Below are 15667 nucleotides of genomic sequence, written 5' to 3'. Positions count from 1 at the left end.
CGTGACCTCCTTTTTGCTGACGATTGTGCCCTGAATGCTGGATCAGAGCAGGAAATGCAAGCCAGCATGGACAAATTCGCAACAGCATGCGACAACGTCGGCCTTCTCATTAATACAAAGAAAACTGAAGTAATGTACCAGCCAGCTCCGAAATCCCAATATCAAGAGCCCACCATCACAGTGAAGGGACAAAAGCTGCAAGCAGTGGACCAATTTACATACCTTGGTAGCATCCTCTCTCGTGCAGTGACAATTGACATCGAGGTCAACTGCAGAATTGCCAAGGCAAGTTCTGCATTCGGCAGACTGCGGAGCACTGTATGGGATCGTCGTGGAATAAGCCTTGCTACAAAGCTTAGAGTCTACCAGGCAATAGTTTTAACTACCCTGATGTATGCCAGTGAGACTTGGACTGTATACAGGAGGCATGCTAGGTAATTGAACCACTTTCACATGACTTGCCTCCGCAGACTTCTGAGGATACGGTGGCAGGATAAGGTGCCAGACACAGAAGTCCTTTGCAGAGCAGGCCTGCCGTCAGTCTATACTCTGCTGATGAAAGCGCAGACACGATGGGCAGGCCATGTTGTAAGGATGCCAGACCACCGTATCCCTAAACAACTCTTCTATGGCGAGCTGTCTCAAGGAAAACGATTGCGTGGGGGACAAAAGAAGCGATATAAAGACACGCTGAAAGCCTCTCTCAAGTCTATGGATATTGACACCACCTCCTGGGAAACCCTGGCACAAGACCGATCGACATGGCGCACGCTTATCCACCAAGGCTGCCAGACAGCTGAAGTTAGAAGGATAACGAAGAGGATATCTTCAGAAGAGAAACAAGCATTTCGTAAAGCTAGAGCTGCAAATTCTGCAACAGGGGTGCCTACACATATCTGCCCGATATGTGGCAGAACATTCCGTGCCCAAATCGGCCTTATCAGCCACTTGCGGATACACCGTGGACAGTCTACAACTTGACAGATGTTTAGGTCTTCTTCGAAAAACGATGGACGCACACATTATTACTGGAAACTAAATAATTAATATGAGAAACTGTCATTTTACTAATTTTTTAGTGGCATAAATTGACTTCAATAGATGATAGTAAATTTTGTTTTGATGAGAGAAGGTTTAGAAGAAAATTTTCTGACGAGTGAAATTTTTTTTTTCACAATTTTTATAGAAAGAGAAAAACACATTTTAAAGAAAGAATAACGATTTTGGAGAGGGAAAATATTTTTTAAGAAAAAAGTTTTTTAAGAGAAAATATTTGAGAGAAAAAAGTTTTTTTCGAGTGTGTCTAACAGCATCTCACTCTTCTCTCTGAATGCAGGTGCGTCTGCTCTTCATCTCGTCTCAAACTGACTTCAAATCATATTTAAAATAATGACCATTCATCCATCAATCCAAATAAACTCTTGAGAGACGTTGAGCATCTGAAGACCTTTAGCTTGTATGTTTCTCGTGAAACACTCATGACACAACATTTATCACTTTGTGCTTCATGAAGACGAACGATTGTTACTACAGCCATCAAAACCATAAACCACGACATTTAAAAACACTCACACAAAGATCACAGTAACACACTGACAGACACGTAAACTCTGAACAGACCATCAAACTGCCAAACGCATTCATGTAATCAATGACTGACTGCAGATCGACCCAAACCCCAGAAACATCTTCACTTTCTGAATCATTTCTAAAACGAGGACGTTCCTAGAGGAGCTCTGTCAGATTTAGGTCACTTCTGGAGACAATTTTATAACTATAACTAAACACACACACACACACACACACACACAATCTGACGAGACAATAGTCACATTCATGTGCTGCTCAAAGCCCCTGCTCACTAAACACACTGCAAAATATTAAATGTCATGGATGTATATTTACTGAGCAATCCACTCATTTGTGAAATGGGGTCAAAATGATTATCTTCACCTGAGATTCAGAGCCAAATTAAAGGAGGGTGACTTCAGAAAGATGGCAGCATCATCATATTATTTTAAAACAGAGATTGGTCACTCCGTTAGTAAAATCTGTTGACTTGAACAATCCGAGTTACACTATACGCCAATGGTTATTGTCCAAAAATGGGAAAAGCTGTTGTTGATGAGCGCTGTGCCATGATCCAAACTTCTTTCTGTGTCTTCATTCACCACAGATCCTCACAGAAATATGGACATTATTGATCTGTGAATAAATAAAGGTTCTTCAGACAGTCCTCTTTAAATACGACAAGTATCAGCTGAATGCAAAGTGACCCACATTTGGCTTTTGACTATTGAAAATGGGTAAAATTTCCACATGAAGCCAAAATAAGATCATTATATCTCTGGAGATGAACCATGTAGGGCCTTAAAAATAGAAGATGACAAAAGAAAAGTTTGTTATAAACCAAAATTTAAATCCATATTAAGATATTTTCAATACATTTTGAGTTACAGGCATGCAAACTTTGGAAAAAGAGTATTTCTGGCACTCAGACAGGTTTGTCCAATGCAACTGTTTTAATAGAGAGAAACAAGATACATTTCTAGTATACAGGCCACCAGGGCACCATACAGACTGGGATGCATTGGGATCAGCATTTATAGACATTCTGAACTCAATTGGGGTTAAACAACACGTGTCAGGACCTACTCATTGCCGAAATCATACTTTAGATTTAATATTGTCACACGGACTTGATGTTAATGGCGTTGAAATTCTGCATCAAAGCGATGATATCTCAGATCATTATCTAGTCTCGTGTATACTCCAGATAACTAAAACTGTAAATAAGTGCGGTAGAACCATCACTTCTACCACAAGAGACTGCTTTGTAAGTAATCTTCCTGATTTATCTGAATTCCTCAGCATATCCGATAGCTCAGGAAAACTTGATGATGCAACAGAAAATATTGACTCTCTTTTTTCTAGCACTTTAGATATAGTTGCTCCTCTGCGGTTAAGAAAAATTAAGGAAAACAGTCCGACGCCGTGGTATACTGAACACACTCGCGCACTGAAGAGAGCACGGCGAAAAATGGAAAGCAGCTGGAAGAAAACAAAACTAGAGGTTTTCCGTACAGCCTGGCGTGAATGTAACATATCCTATAGAAAAGCATTAAAAAACTGCTAGATCAGATTATTTTTCATCTTTCTTAGAAGAAAACAAACATAACCCTAGGTATTTATTCAATACAGTGGCTAAATTAACGAAGAATAAAGCACCAACAGGCGATGAATTTTCCCAACAGCACAGCAGTAATATCTTCATGAACTATTTTACTACACTCAAAAAAGTCAACTAGCCACTTGTTTGATTTGCAAAATACAAATATGTCTGATTAATACGATTATAACGAGTTTACTTCTGTTAAATGATTGATTCTTGTTAGTTGTAACTAAATTAAGAAATAATCAAATGAATTAGATCAGCACTTGTTGATTCAATGAGCCCGAGTCGCTTCATATCAACAACTCTCTCTGATGAGTCACTGCGCATGCGCAGTGCTGCCGCTGCGACGGAATCACGTGGGTACAGACGGCTGGAAGCGCCAGCGGTTTGAACTGCTGCGTTTAAACGTTCTTCATCCTTGATATTGAGGGTAAGTACTTTATTGATATAATGTTCCAGTTTGCACTTAGTAACATGGGATAATAAGGACACACTGTAGCGATGTTTCAAAGTAGGCTTATGTAAATTCCGTTGTCTTTGTCGATACAAGTTTCACCCTAACGTTAATATATCCGCTACAATTTGTGCATTTCTGTCACAATTCAATGCTAACCACGCCTATTAACTAATAACTATTAACTACATAACCTACGTTAAACCTGAAGTCTACCCCAACATTGGGAGAGGAAAGACTGCACAGTCGAACACACCATGCACTCGTTTTTCTGTTTGTAAGTTAATGTAATGCTATTTATACGCTTTACTTTTACGTAACTTGTTGTATGTTGAATCAGTATGCACTTCTCATCGCTCTTTTTAGTCTAGCTAACGTTTATAGAGCTTTTTTGTTTGTTTTTCTTGAGTTCCGAAATGTTACATATTGCTACCCAGCTTATTGAATACAGTTTGCAAACATTGTCAAGTAAAATCTATAATGCAGTCGACCATATTAAATGTCCTAACAAATTGCAGTTAAAGTTAAAGTGATTGAATAGGTATGCATGGTTTTATTTGGGAAATATAGTATATAACTTATACACTTTGTTTGTTTTGTTTTTCACAGCAGAAAAAAATATATACATCGCATAGCTGTCCCCATCCTCTTCTGGTGTGAACCTCACCTTTACATGGTAAGTAGTTTTTTTTTTAAACACTCACATACAGTAATGTATAACTAACTATCCTTGAATACTGAACTTTTCTTTCTCTTTCAGTGACGTGTATGTGGCAGTGCAGAAAGTGTTGCAAAGGAGAGTTGCAGGTACAAATTACTTAAGCATTATAAACTAAACATTGCTTTGGAAGTGGCAGTCTTTATGTTTGTGTACAGTAGTCAACATTTGAAGTGGATTAAAACCTTTTTAATAAAACTGTATTAAGGTGGGATATGGGTAAGGTAAGGGACAGGTTTGGTTTTAAGGGTGGGTTTTTGACCTAAGGACAACTTTTAATTAACTTTTTTGTTGACTACTATATATTTAATTGATGCATGCACATTGAAGACATGGGCAGGACTTAAAACCCATGTGTATAGAGTTCACCTGTTACATTCTACACAGACAGTAACACATTCAGTACTCTTAAGCTGTCCCACCGCTGAAGTTGATTTAATCTTGTCTCCACCCTACAGGATGACACTGTACATTCCGTACCAGAGAAGCCTGTGTCATCAAGTCTCTGTGCATCTACTTGAATGAAGACCCTTGAAAAACCAGTCAAGGCATATTTGGTGAGTTGATGAGAAAATTTCAAAAGCCATTCTGTACTTGGGTCATGTTTATCCTTGTTTGCTACAACAAAAATGTGACATGAGAGAACACTTAACTTAAAATTGACCTGGACAAATTGTTCATTAATAGGAAACTACTGGTACACTTAGACAAAGTTCTTATGTGAATTGTTTGATGTACTAAACTAATAATTTTTTTATTCATAATGGTTGAGCTCTCTTGGGGCCTAATTTACAAAACTTTGTGTAAAGCCCTACTAAATATATGAATTGATCTGAAATAATAATAAGAAATAAATTAAACAGCATCAGAAAACTATACTTGCGTGCTTTTTTTATTGGAGTGCTTTATATTCTATGGTGGTTATAATGTTTTAGCAGCCTCATTAATTTTAAATATGGATGCCAGATAAATTATAACTTTTTATATATATATATATATATATATATATATAAAAATGCACTGCAATAACACACCAGCACCCACTGTGACCTCAATAATAAACAGAAGAATTATCACTTTTCTGACAATTTTTAACTTAAAACTGAGAAATTATAACCTCTGATTCACATCAGAGCTCCTGTATTGGATTTAAGTTTACTTTACAGGTGTACATAATAAAGTGGCCAGTAAGTGTATAAGCAATTCTTGTAATAATAATTTTTGTTTGTGATCTTTTATGTGTTTCGCCCCACAGGATTCAGACATCGAGTCAAAATGTACCATGGAGCAAACTGTGGCGGGAGTGTATGTCATACTGAAGGAGGGAACGCTTCCCAACAATGACCCACAGGACATTGGTGTCCTAACTGAAGGTGTGGAAGTCAGGCTTGTGCTGTTATTTGGACTGATATGCTGTTTGAATCCTGTTTTACAAACACTCAAATGGATTGGAGACTTAAAGTGAAGAAAGCAGTTTAAACTTATTTGTATGTGTATGTTTAAACTGAATAAAAAAATAAAAATGTTTAATTGTTTGCATGTTGTATGTGGTTATTCTGTAGATGTAATGTTTTGGTTCTTAGTTCTTTCACCTAAAACAAATCTAATTGAAACAACAAGATGTGTATTAATTAAAGTACCAAAACTATACATGAACAAGACATTAACTAGTAAATGTAACAAGGCAGAATTTTGTTGAATTGAAGTGCTTTTACTGACATATTTGACTAACATGATTCAAACATTTTGATTCAATTAGTTGGAAAGAAGCTACACTGACATGTTAAAACAATGTTAAATCTACAAGTTTAAATCACATTCATATAACATATTCAAACCTTTTCAAGTTTATTAGATTGGTTTAGATGCGTTTTGGGTGCTACGATTAAATCATGTTCATTGAACAATTTATTTTTTTGAGTGTACCAAGGTAGACACTATTAGAGATAAAATTGTAACTATGCAGCCATCCGCTAGTGAACTTGATCCCAATGAATTAAACAATTACAGACCAATTTCCAATCTCCCTTTTCTGTCAAAGATACTAGAAAAGGTAGTGTCCTCACAATTGTGTTCTTTCTTAGAGAAAAATGGTATCTGTGAGGATTTCCAGTCAGGTTTTAGACCATATCATAGCACTGAGACTGCTCTTATTAGAGTTTCAAATGATCTTCTCCTGTCATCCGATCGTGGATGCATCTCTCTATTAGTGCTACTGGATCTTAGTGCTGCGTTTGATACTATTGACCACAACATTCTTTTAAATAGACTTGAAAATTATGTTGGCATTAATGGTAGTGCACTGGCTTGGTTCGAATCGTACTTATCAGACCGGCATCAATTCATAGCAGTGAATGAGGAGGTATCATATCAGTCACAAGTGCAGTATGGAGTACCTCAAGGCTCAGTATTAGGGCCATTACTTTTTACGCTTTACATGTTACCCTTGGGAGATATCATCAGGAAACATGGTGTTAGCTTTCATTGTTATGCTGATGAAACTCAGCTCTATTTCTTCGCGGCCCGGTGAAACATACCAATTTGAAAAACTAACAGAATGCATAGTTGAAATAAAAAATTGGATGGAAATTTTTTACTGCTGAATTCTGAAAAAACAGAGGTGTTAATTATTGGACCTAAAACCTCCGCATGTAATAACCTAAAACACAGTCTATTACTCAATGACTGCTCTGTCAATTTGTCGTCATCAGTTAGGAACCTAGGTGTGCTATTCGATAGCAATCTTTCCTTCGAAAGCCACATTTCTAGTATTTGCCAAACCACATTTTTTCATCTAAAAAATATATCGAAATTACAACCTATGCTCACGATGTCAAATGCAGAAACGTTAATCCATGCGTTCATGACCTCAAGGATAGATTATTGTAATGCTTTATTGGGTGGCTGTTCTGCACGCTTAATAAACAAACTCCAGCTGGTCCAAAATGCAGCAGCTAGAGTTCTTACTAGAACCAGAAAGTATGACCATATTAGCCCGGTTCTGTCAACACTGCACTGGCTCCCTGTTAAACATCGTATAGACTTTAAAATCTTACTAATTACTTATAAAGCCCTGAATGGTTTAGCTCCTCAGTACTTGAGCGAGCTCTTATCATATTATAGTCCCTCACGTCCGCTGCGTTCTGAAAATTCTGGCAATTTGATAGTACCTAGAATATCAAAATCAACTGCGGGCGGCAGATCATTTTCTCATTTAGCGCCCAAACTCTGGAACAATCTACCTAACACTGTTCGGGAGGCAGACACACTCTGTCAGTTTAAATCTAGATTAAAGACACATCTCTTTAACCTGGCTTACACTTAACACATTTCATAATCCAAATCTGTTAAAGGATTGTTAGGCTGCATTATTTAGGTCAACCGGAACCAGGGACACTTCCTAAAACACCTGATGAACTTGTTGCATCAGAAGAAGAATGGCATCTATGCTAATATTAGTATCTTTCTTTCGTATTCCTAGGTCACCGTAGCCACCTGTATGCAGATCAGACGGTCACTGCAGTCTCCCGGATCCAGTCCGTGCCCATCAGCACCCAGAGATATCCTCTACAGCCCTGAATGTCAGCAGAGACCACATCAAAGACAGATCATCAGTGAAGACCTCATCACCTAGACGGCCATCAACGCAGGACAGCAAAAACCAGATGAGTCCTCTCCAATCTGATTTTGTGGCAACTTGGAACTCTTGCATGTACATTAATATTAGTCTGTTTGTTTCTTATTCCCAGGTCACCATAGCCACCAGATCCAGTCCGTATCCAGATCAGATGGTCACTGCAGTCTCCCGGATCCAGTCCAAACCAAGAGCAGATGGTGGATCAACACCTACAGCCGAATGTCAGCGGATACCGTGTCAACTAGATGAGCCCCAGAGACAGATCATCAAGAAAGAACTCCTACCCTAAACGGCCACCGGCACAAGGCCATGGGAACCAGATGAGTCCTCTCCAATTTGACTTTGTTGCAATATGGAACTTTTGCATTATTATTGACATTTTAGTTTGTTATTTTAATTCTGTAAGGTTGCTTTGACACAACTTGTATTGTAAAAAGTGCTGTATAAATAATCTTGACTTGACTAGTCTCAACATTATTTGTTCTTCAGATATTCCTCTTTAAATACAGTAAATATCAGCTGAATGCAAAGTGACCCACATTTGGTTTCTGACCATTGAAAATGGGTAAAATGTCCACATGAAGCCAAAATAAGATCCTCCTATCTCTGGAAATGAACCATGTAGGACCTTAAAAAGGAAGATGACAACAAATTTGTTATGAACCAGAATTTAAATCTATATTAAGATATCTTAAATACCTCCTAATTTTCAGGCACGCAAACTTTGGAAAAAAAGAGTATTTCTGGCACTCAGGTATGTCACATGCAACTGTTTTAATACAGAGAAACATGCATTTCTAGTCTCAGCATTATTTGTTCTTCACACATTCCTCTTTAAATACAGTAAATATCAGCTGAATGCAAATTGACCCACATTTGGTTTTTGACCATTGAAAATGTGCAATTTAACAACTGACTCATGGAGACATATTTATAACCTTGTATCTCTCAGAATGAATCATGCAGGGTCTTAAAAATGCAGATACTAAAAGAAAGGTTTGTTAAGAGCCAACATGTAAAAATACACCAATACATCTTTAAGAGGTCTTTAAAACCTTTTCTTAATTTTTGAGCAGTCACATTGTCATTTGTTGACTAAAAGTCAACAGATTTTACTAATAGTTACTGATTTCTGTGTAAAAAGTATGATGATGCCAGATTTCTGAAGTCATTTTTACCTTCCTGTAATTTGGCTCTGAATCTCAGGTAAAAAAAAAAAAAAGATAATTTTGACTACAGAATAGTGGATTACTCAGTAAATATACACCCAGGACATTTAATATTTTAGCTTTAGTTACTATTTATGTTTGTCTTTCTTCAGAATAAAATATGAACAAAATCAAATTATGGCCAGGGAAGTTTGTAAAATACAGTTGATGAGGTTCAGATCATCTATATTCAGGTAATTAAGAGATTTAATTATTGGTTGGTTCTGAGAGTCATAGCAAGTGTAAGCAATTCTCAAGAAGTATTAGTTAAAATATAATCAGTTGTCACAGGTGAATAGTCTGAAATGAGTCTGCGTGTCCACGGGCCGTTCGGTGTATTTTACCAGTGTGAAGTGAAAGTAAAGCTGACTGTTTCTCACCTGAACACATTCAGACGTCAGAAAGATCCACTTACAACATCACACTCCGTCAGGATCACAGACGTCTGATTCCTAAAGGATAAAGGAGGAATCCATACCGCACTAATGGTACATGACTTACACTCAGAGCTGTGGTCATGTTCATCGGTGTGTGTATGTGTGTGTGTGTGTGTGTGTGTGTGTGTGTGTGTGTGTGTGTGTGTGGAGTCATCGGAGGAAAGAATCCAGAACAACTGCAGCGTCTGACCTGCTTTCACACACACAGACTGTATATAGGTGAAGTGAGGACACGGCGCTGCAGCACAACAGCGTCTGACCTGGATTTCACTCTCTCTCTCTCTCTCTCTCACACACACACACACACACACACACACACACACACACACACACACACACACACACACACACACACACACACACACACACAGTGAGTCTCAGTGTCTGTCCTGAGCTTGAGTTCACATCAGGCTGTCTGTGAAGAAGCCAGAAACTAATTCACATTAAAACACTCAACATACAGATATGAACACACACACAGAAACAACCACAGGTCAGATGAGGATCTGCACCAGCGGCATTCTCACGAATCAGTGGCACGTGCACTACTGCTGTCCTTACATGACTGCTTTTCAGTATTTCATGATTAAAGGGGTCATCAGCTGCAAAACTAACTTTTCCATGTTGTTTGAACATTAATGTGTGTTGTCAGTTTGTGAACACAACCACCCTACAATGATAAAAATCCACCCAGTGGTAGTGTTTTTATCTTTAAAAGTAATATCCACTTTTTAAAATCAGCTCATTCTCAGCTTCTTGTGGGTGTGACGAAACACAGTTGATTGACATGAGCGTCTCACCTTAGCCCCGCCCTCACCGAGCTGAAACAGTCCGACTCTGATCTCCATTGTGTGTCTCAGGAGCAGAGGAAGACTCTAATTGAGCGATTGAGGTGTTCTGTTGTTGGATGTAATAATGAACATAGCAGTCGTCATTTACTCCCGACATCTGAGCCGCTGAAGATGCAGATGATTAACGTTATTTTAGTTTTTAAATGGAAAGCGCCGATCCCGATCTACATATGTGTCTATGTTCGTGTCAATCATTCCTGATGCAGCTTCACCCACAGCAGAAGTGAGGATAAGGGTTTTTTATGCATCTTTGCAAATGGCCTTTCTTAATAATGTACTTGCTGGCAAGTTTCACCGATAAACGTGGCTAAATGCGGCTAAAGTCAACATAATCCCAGGGAGGGGCGAGCAGAGCTCATGGCATTTAAAGGGGCCATGTCTTAAAATGAGCTGATATTTTGCAGAGCTGATTTTGACAAGGTAAAAGGGTGTTTTTTACAGTACTTTTGAGAATTTTTAACCAAAGAATTAGAGACTTTTCATTAAGACCCTAAAGAATCATATAAACTTGTGGAAAATGGGCAACCGATGACCCCTTTAAGTTACTGATCAACTTTCAACACTCTTAAAAATAAAGGTGCCTTAAAAGGTGCCATAGAAGAACCATTTTTGGTACCACAAGGAACCATTCAGTCAAAGGTTCTTTAAAGAACCATTTCTTGCTTAAAGGATAACTGTTGCCTGTTTTTTTACTGTAAACGAGACAAACTTATATCTAAAAGCATAATTACGACAAACGAGCCATTTTTGAGATTGACCGTGATTTCGTTTTGTGGTCAATGGCCGGTGAATGGGAGAACTAGGGGCATATCTTTGAGCGCATCAAAATCCATATTTTTACAACACTAAGAAGACTCGACACACCATGAAACTTTGCTGGAAGTATCGTCTGGGTCTCTACACATGAACTCCAGCATTGAGAACATTGTTTGTGTACACAGAGTTTACTAAAAAGAAAGGTTTTGAACAACTCACTTTCACTGTTTGAGTTTCCGCTCGCGGCCGTCTTGCCAGTCAAGAAGTGTCCATCTCTGAATGCGAATGAATGGACTCCATAGGACGAAATATTAGGCTTATATGAGGCTCTTTTTACAACTAGAAAGTTAATATTGTTTTTCACTTGCGACAAAACAACGAATTAGCTGTGCATTTATATGGAAATATGCTTTAGGAGCTATCCATCCTCGCATTCGGAGATGGACACTTCTTGACTGGCAAGACGACCGCGAACGGAAACTCAAACAGTGAAAGTGAGTTGTTCAAAACTTTTCTTTTTAGTAAACTCTGTGCACACAAACAATGTTCTCAATGCTGGAGTTCATGTGTAGAGACCCAGACGATACTTCCAGCAAAGTTTCATGGTGTGTCGAGTCTTCTTAGTTTCGTAAAAATATGGATTTTGATGCGCTCAAAGATATGCCCCTAGTTCTCCCATTCACCGGCCATTGACCACAAAACGAAATCACGGTCAATCTGAAAAATGGCTCGTTTGTTGTAATTATGCTTTTAGATATAAGTTTGTCTCGTTTACAGTAAAAAAAAAAACAGCCCAGGTTGCATTTTGGCAACAGTTATCCTTTAAGTTTTTATAATCTGAAGATCCTTATTTGCCCCAAAGAACCTTTTGTGAAACAGAAAGGTTCTTCAGATGTTAAAGATTCTTTATGGAAGCATTTAGACAAAAATGGTTCTTCTATGGCATCGTAAAGCACCTTTATTTTTAAAAGTGAAGAATTATATTTTCTCAGTCAACAACACAACAGCAGTCTAACATCACCGCTGTGAATCCTTGATCTAATTCAGTGTTCCTAGTCAAAAATGACCGGCCCTTTCAATACCGCTCGTAAATCTCTCATTATGCTGCATTATTACAAATGAATGATTTTTTCATTTAACACGTTTTGTTTTTTTATTATTGGAATTGATTGATCTTAGGCAATATTTCATTAAAAAAAAAATATTAAAATTTTTAATCAAAATACAATGACTTGGAAATCATTTTGTCAATATTAAGTTTTCTAATGAAAATAAAATTAATTGTGGATAATTTTGACAATATTCAGTTTCCTAATGAATAAAAATCAATTATTTGTGAATACGTCTGCCAATGTTCAGTTTTTAGAATAGAACTTTTAGCATAGATTAATGGAGAATTTACAAGCAATTGTCTGTACGCTGGTCATTTTTGACCGAGAACACCCTAAGTAGAACAAGACGGGGGAACAAAAACAAAAAGTACAAGAATTATCAACATTTTTTGGGGAAGTCAAAAGGGTTCACGCAGATGATGTAAAATGAAATTCCAGAACTTTCAAGCACTTCTTTTTCGATTTTCAAGGACTTCAATCAGAGATCTCACCCATCAATGTCTTCTCTTTCAAATTCTAAAAAAAAAGATAAATAAATATATATAAAAAATACACTAAGAAAACAAAATAGCAAAAATGAAGTGAAGCACATGCAAAGTATTACTACTAAAGTATTACAAAGTATACTACACTTTTACTATAGTAAAAACATAGTTCATTTTCTTAAGGGATTTGTATTTGTGTATACTTTTTTCTTCTTTCTTTCTTTTCTTTGATGTTTTCTACTGTTTAAGGAAAAAAAAATCTGAAAAAAAAAAAAGATTTGCGAAACCACTTCAAAGTCCCGAACTGAATCAAATGATTCACTATCCACATTCTAAAGTTCTGATCGAAAGCAGAAGATTCACAAACCTGATCTAAATCAAATGAGGACTCGGAGCGCAGATCATGAATCATTTGCAAATCGCAAATGATTGATTTTAATTATTATATCAATTTACAAAATGATTCACAAACTCGTTCTGATCTAGTCGAATGATTCGTGAACCTGCTTCTAAATTGAATTATCTGCAAAACACAAAGTTCTGATCTAAGTAGGGGTGAGCGATATGAAGATTTTTGATGGTGGGCGATTAAAATGTCTCCACGATCTGTTTTTGAATAAATATGGTAGTATCGTGCTAGTGTGCCTTCGTCTCAATATACTGTACAACACCACATACATTCACTGACGGGACACTGCACTTATTCGCAATCACAGGGATTAAAGCAAAAAAAATAAAAATCTTCTGACTGAAAATTTTTCTTTCAAAATTTTTTTGCCAAACACCATTCCACAGCCATACCTTTCACACACCCACTTTATAAGCAGTTCTGTTCCCTTCTTATAGTGCTTGTCCTCCTAATTTAAAAGGCTATGTCATCTTCTGATCAATAATAAAAAATTCTGATAAAAAATTAGCCTTTCTAATATGAGGTGATAATTTACAGTGGCATTTTCTTTTTACCTTTGTAATGGCATTTTTCAATTTTTATTAAAAAGTATGTCATTATCTGTCAAATTAAAAAAAATTGTATTTATTATATTTATATTACAACAATATTATAAATAGCAGAATAAGACACTATGTTGTCACTGAGAATCTGAAGCCGCAGCCAGGATGATTTTTGGTGTGACAGCACAACAACAACAAAACAATGCGCTATACGTTTATTTTCCCCTCATTTTTTCTAAGTGACGGAAATCCGTTGTAGACTTGTTGCAGGTAACGGAGGAGAACTTTAATCCCTGCAATCACTTAAGTACATTATTTGCATGTGCTTTAAAGTCTTGCCGGTTAAATAACATTATTTCGTCTGTGCGCTGTTCTGGCATGAGCTTGTAAAACCCGAAAGTTATGGTAACTCAAACCGTTTGAAGAAACCGACTGCCTTAAACCATTTAAGTTTTAAAACCAATAAATATGAGTACTATAAACTCATCTACATTGAGTTAAGTTAATTTAACTCACACAACACCTGAGCGCTAAAAGCCTGTCAGACAGCACCTGATCACTGGACTAAGCTATCTTTCACATCTGATTGGCTAATACTGTCAAAAACACCCAAGGATTACACAGTTGGTTATGTCTAAAGTGAAAGTAAACAGTTGCGCGCCTGTAGACATTAAATGCGTGCAGCTCTTAAAGCGACAGAACTAAACATGCTGCTGATTGTCATTAAAGGGACAGTTCACCCAAAAATTACTCAGATGGTGTCTCAAACCTCTATTAAATACACCTACTGTACATGAAAATTAAAGTTTGTTTTATTTGTATATTATGTGTATTTGTAACATGTAGTCTATCTTTGGTCTTATTATTATTATTATTTTAAATAACTAAGATTAAAAACTTAAAAAAAATTTTCATCTTCTCCAACTTTGGCCTAAACATCTGCCATTCTTTTTATTATATATTTTGTTACCTTGAAAGGCTTTGGTTTTAAAATAGAGAAATGAGTTTGGCTGTGCTGCTTGGACAACTTGCAAAATAGTAAAACCAACAAGACAAAGAATCGTGATAAAATTGTGATATTTCTGAAAAAAAAAATCATGATATATTTTTGCCACCCCAAGATCTAAGTCAAATGATTTGCAAACCCGCTCCATCAAGTCCATCAAATTATTCACGATACACGATTTGAAGTCCAATCTGAAAAGCAAAAAAAAGTATGTTTTTTTTTAATTGTGTGAATTTCACATAAAAATTTGGAAAAATTAGAAACTACTTATTTCATAGATGCATCGTCCTTCAATACTGCCCTCCAAAGGCAAAGCACAGTAACTACACATTTGGTCAAAATTGAGTTAAGGCTTAAAATTGACTTTGTGACAACTGTTTTGTCTTGTGGCAAAGTCTCCTGGTTCAATTTTGTCCTGTTTCAGAGAAACGTTCAGAGAAATGAGTGTGTCAACATGTTTGACTAGCTGTTGTAAAAAACTTTATAAAGGCATTTTTCTCCGTTTCAGTGTTCGCGTAGTTACTGCACTTTGCCTTTGGAGGGCAGAATAATTTAAGCCCTTTTTAAGTACCTCTTCAGAAATATGGCTATTTTCAAGAGTCTTAAATTTAGAATTCAAGTACTTCAAGCACTTTGGGCCTCTTCTGTCATTTTTAAACGAAAATTTGATTTTTTAAAAATCTTAGCTTCATCTGAATAAGATGACACTTGGTGACTTTTGTTGCATTAGCTATGTAAGCACACACACACAGAAAAATAAAATAAATCACTAACATGATTTGGAAAAGTTAAAGGGTCACACTTGGCTCCTTCACGGTCAAAAATGACTGACATAGGAAATGAAAAGGAAATATGAAAAACTGCAATTATTCCGAGA

The sequence above is a fragment of the Garra rufa genome, chromosome 17 (assembly GCF_049309525.1).
Source record: "Garra rufa chromosome 17, GarRuf1.0, whole genome shotgun sequence".
Classification (NCBI taxonomy): domain Eukaryota; kingdom Metazoa; phylum Chordata; class Actinopteri; order Cypriniformes; family Cyprinidae; genus Garra; species Garra rufa.
The sequence above is the reverse complement of the archived record's forward strand: the minus strand, read 5'-3'. Positions refer to the sequence as shown.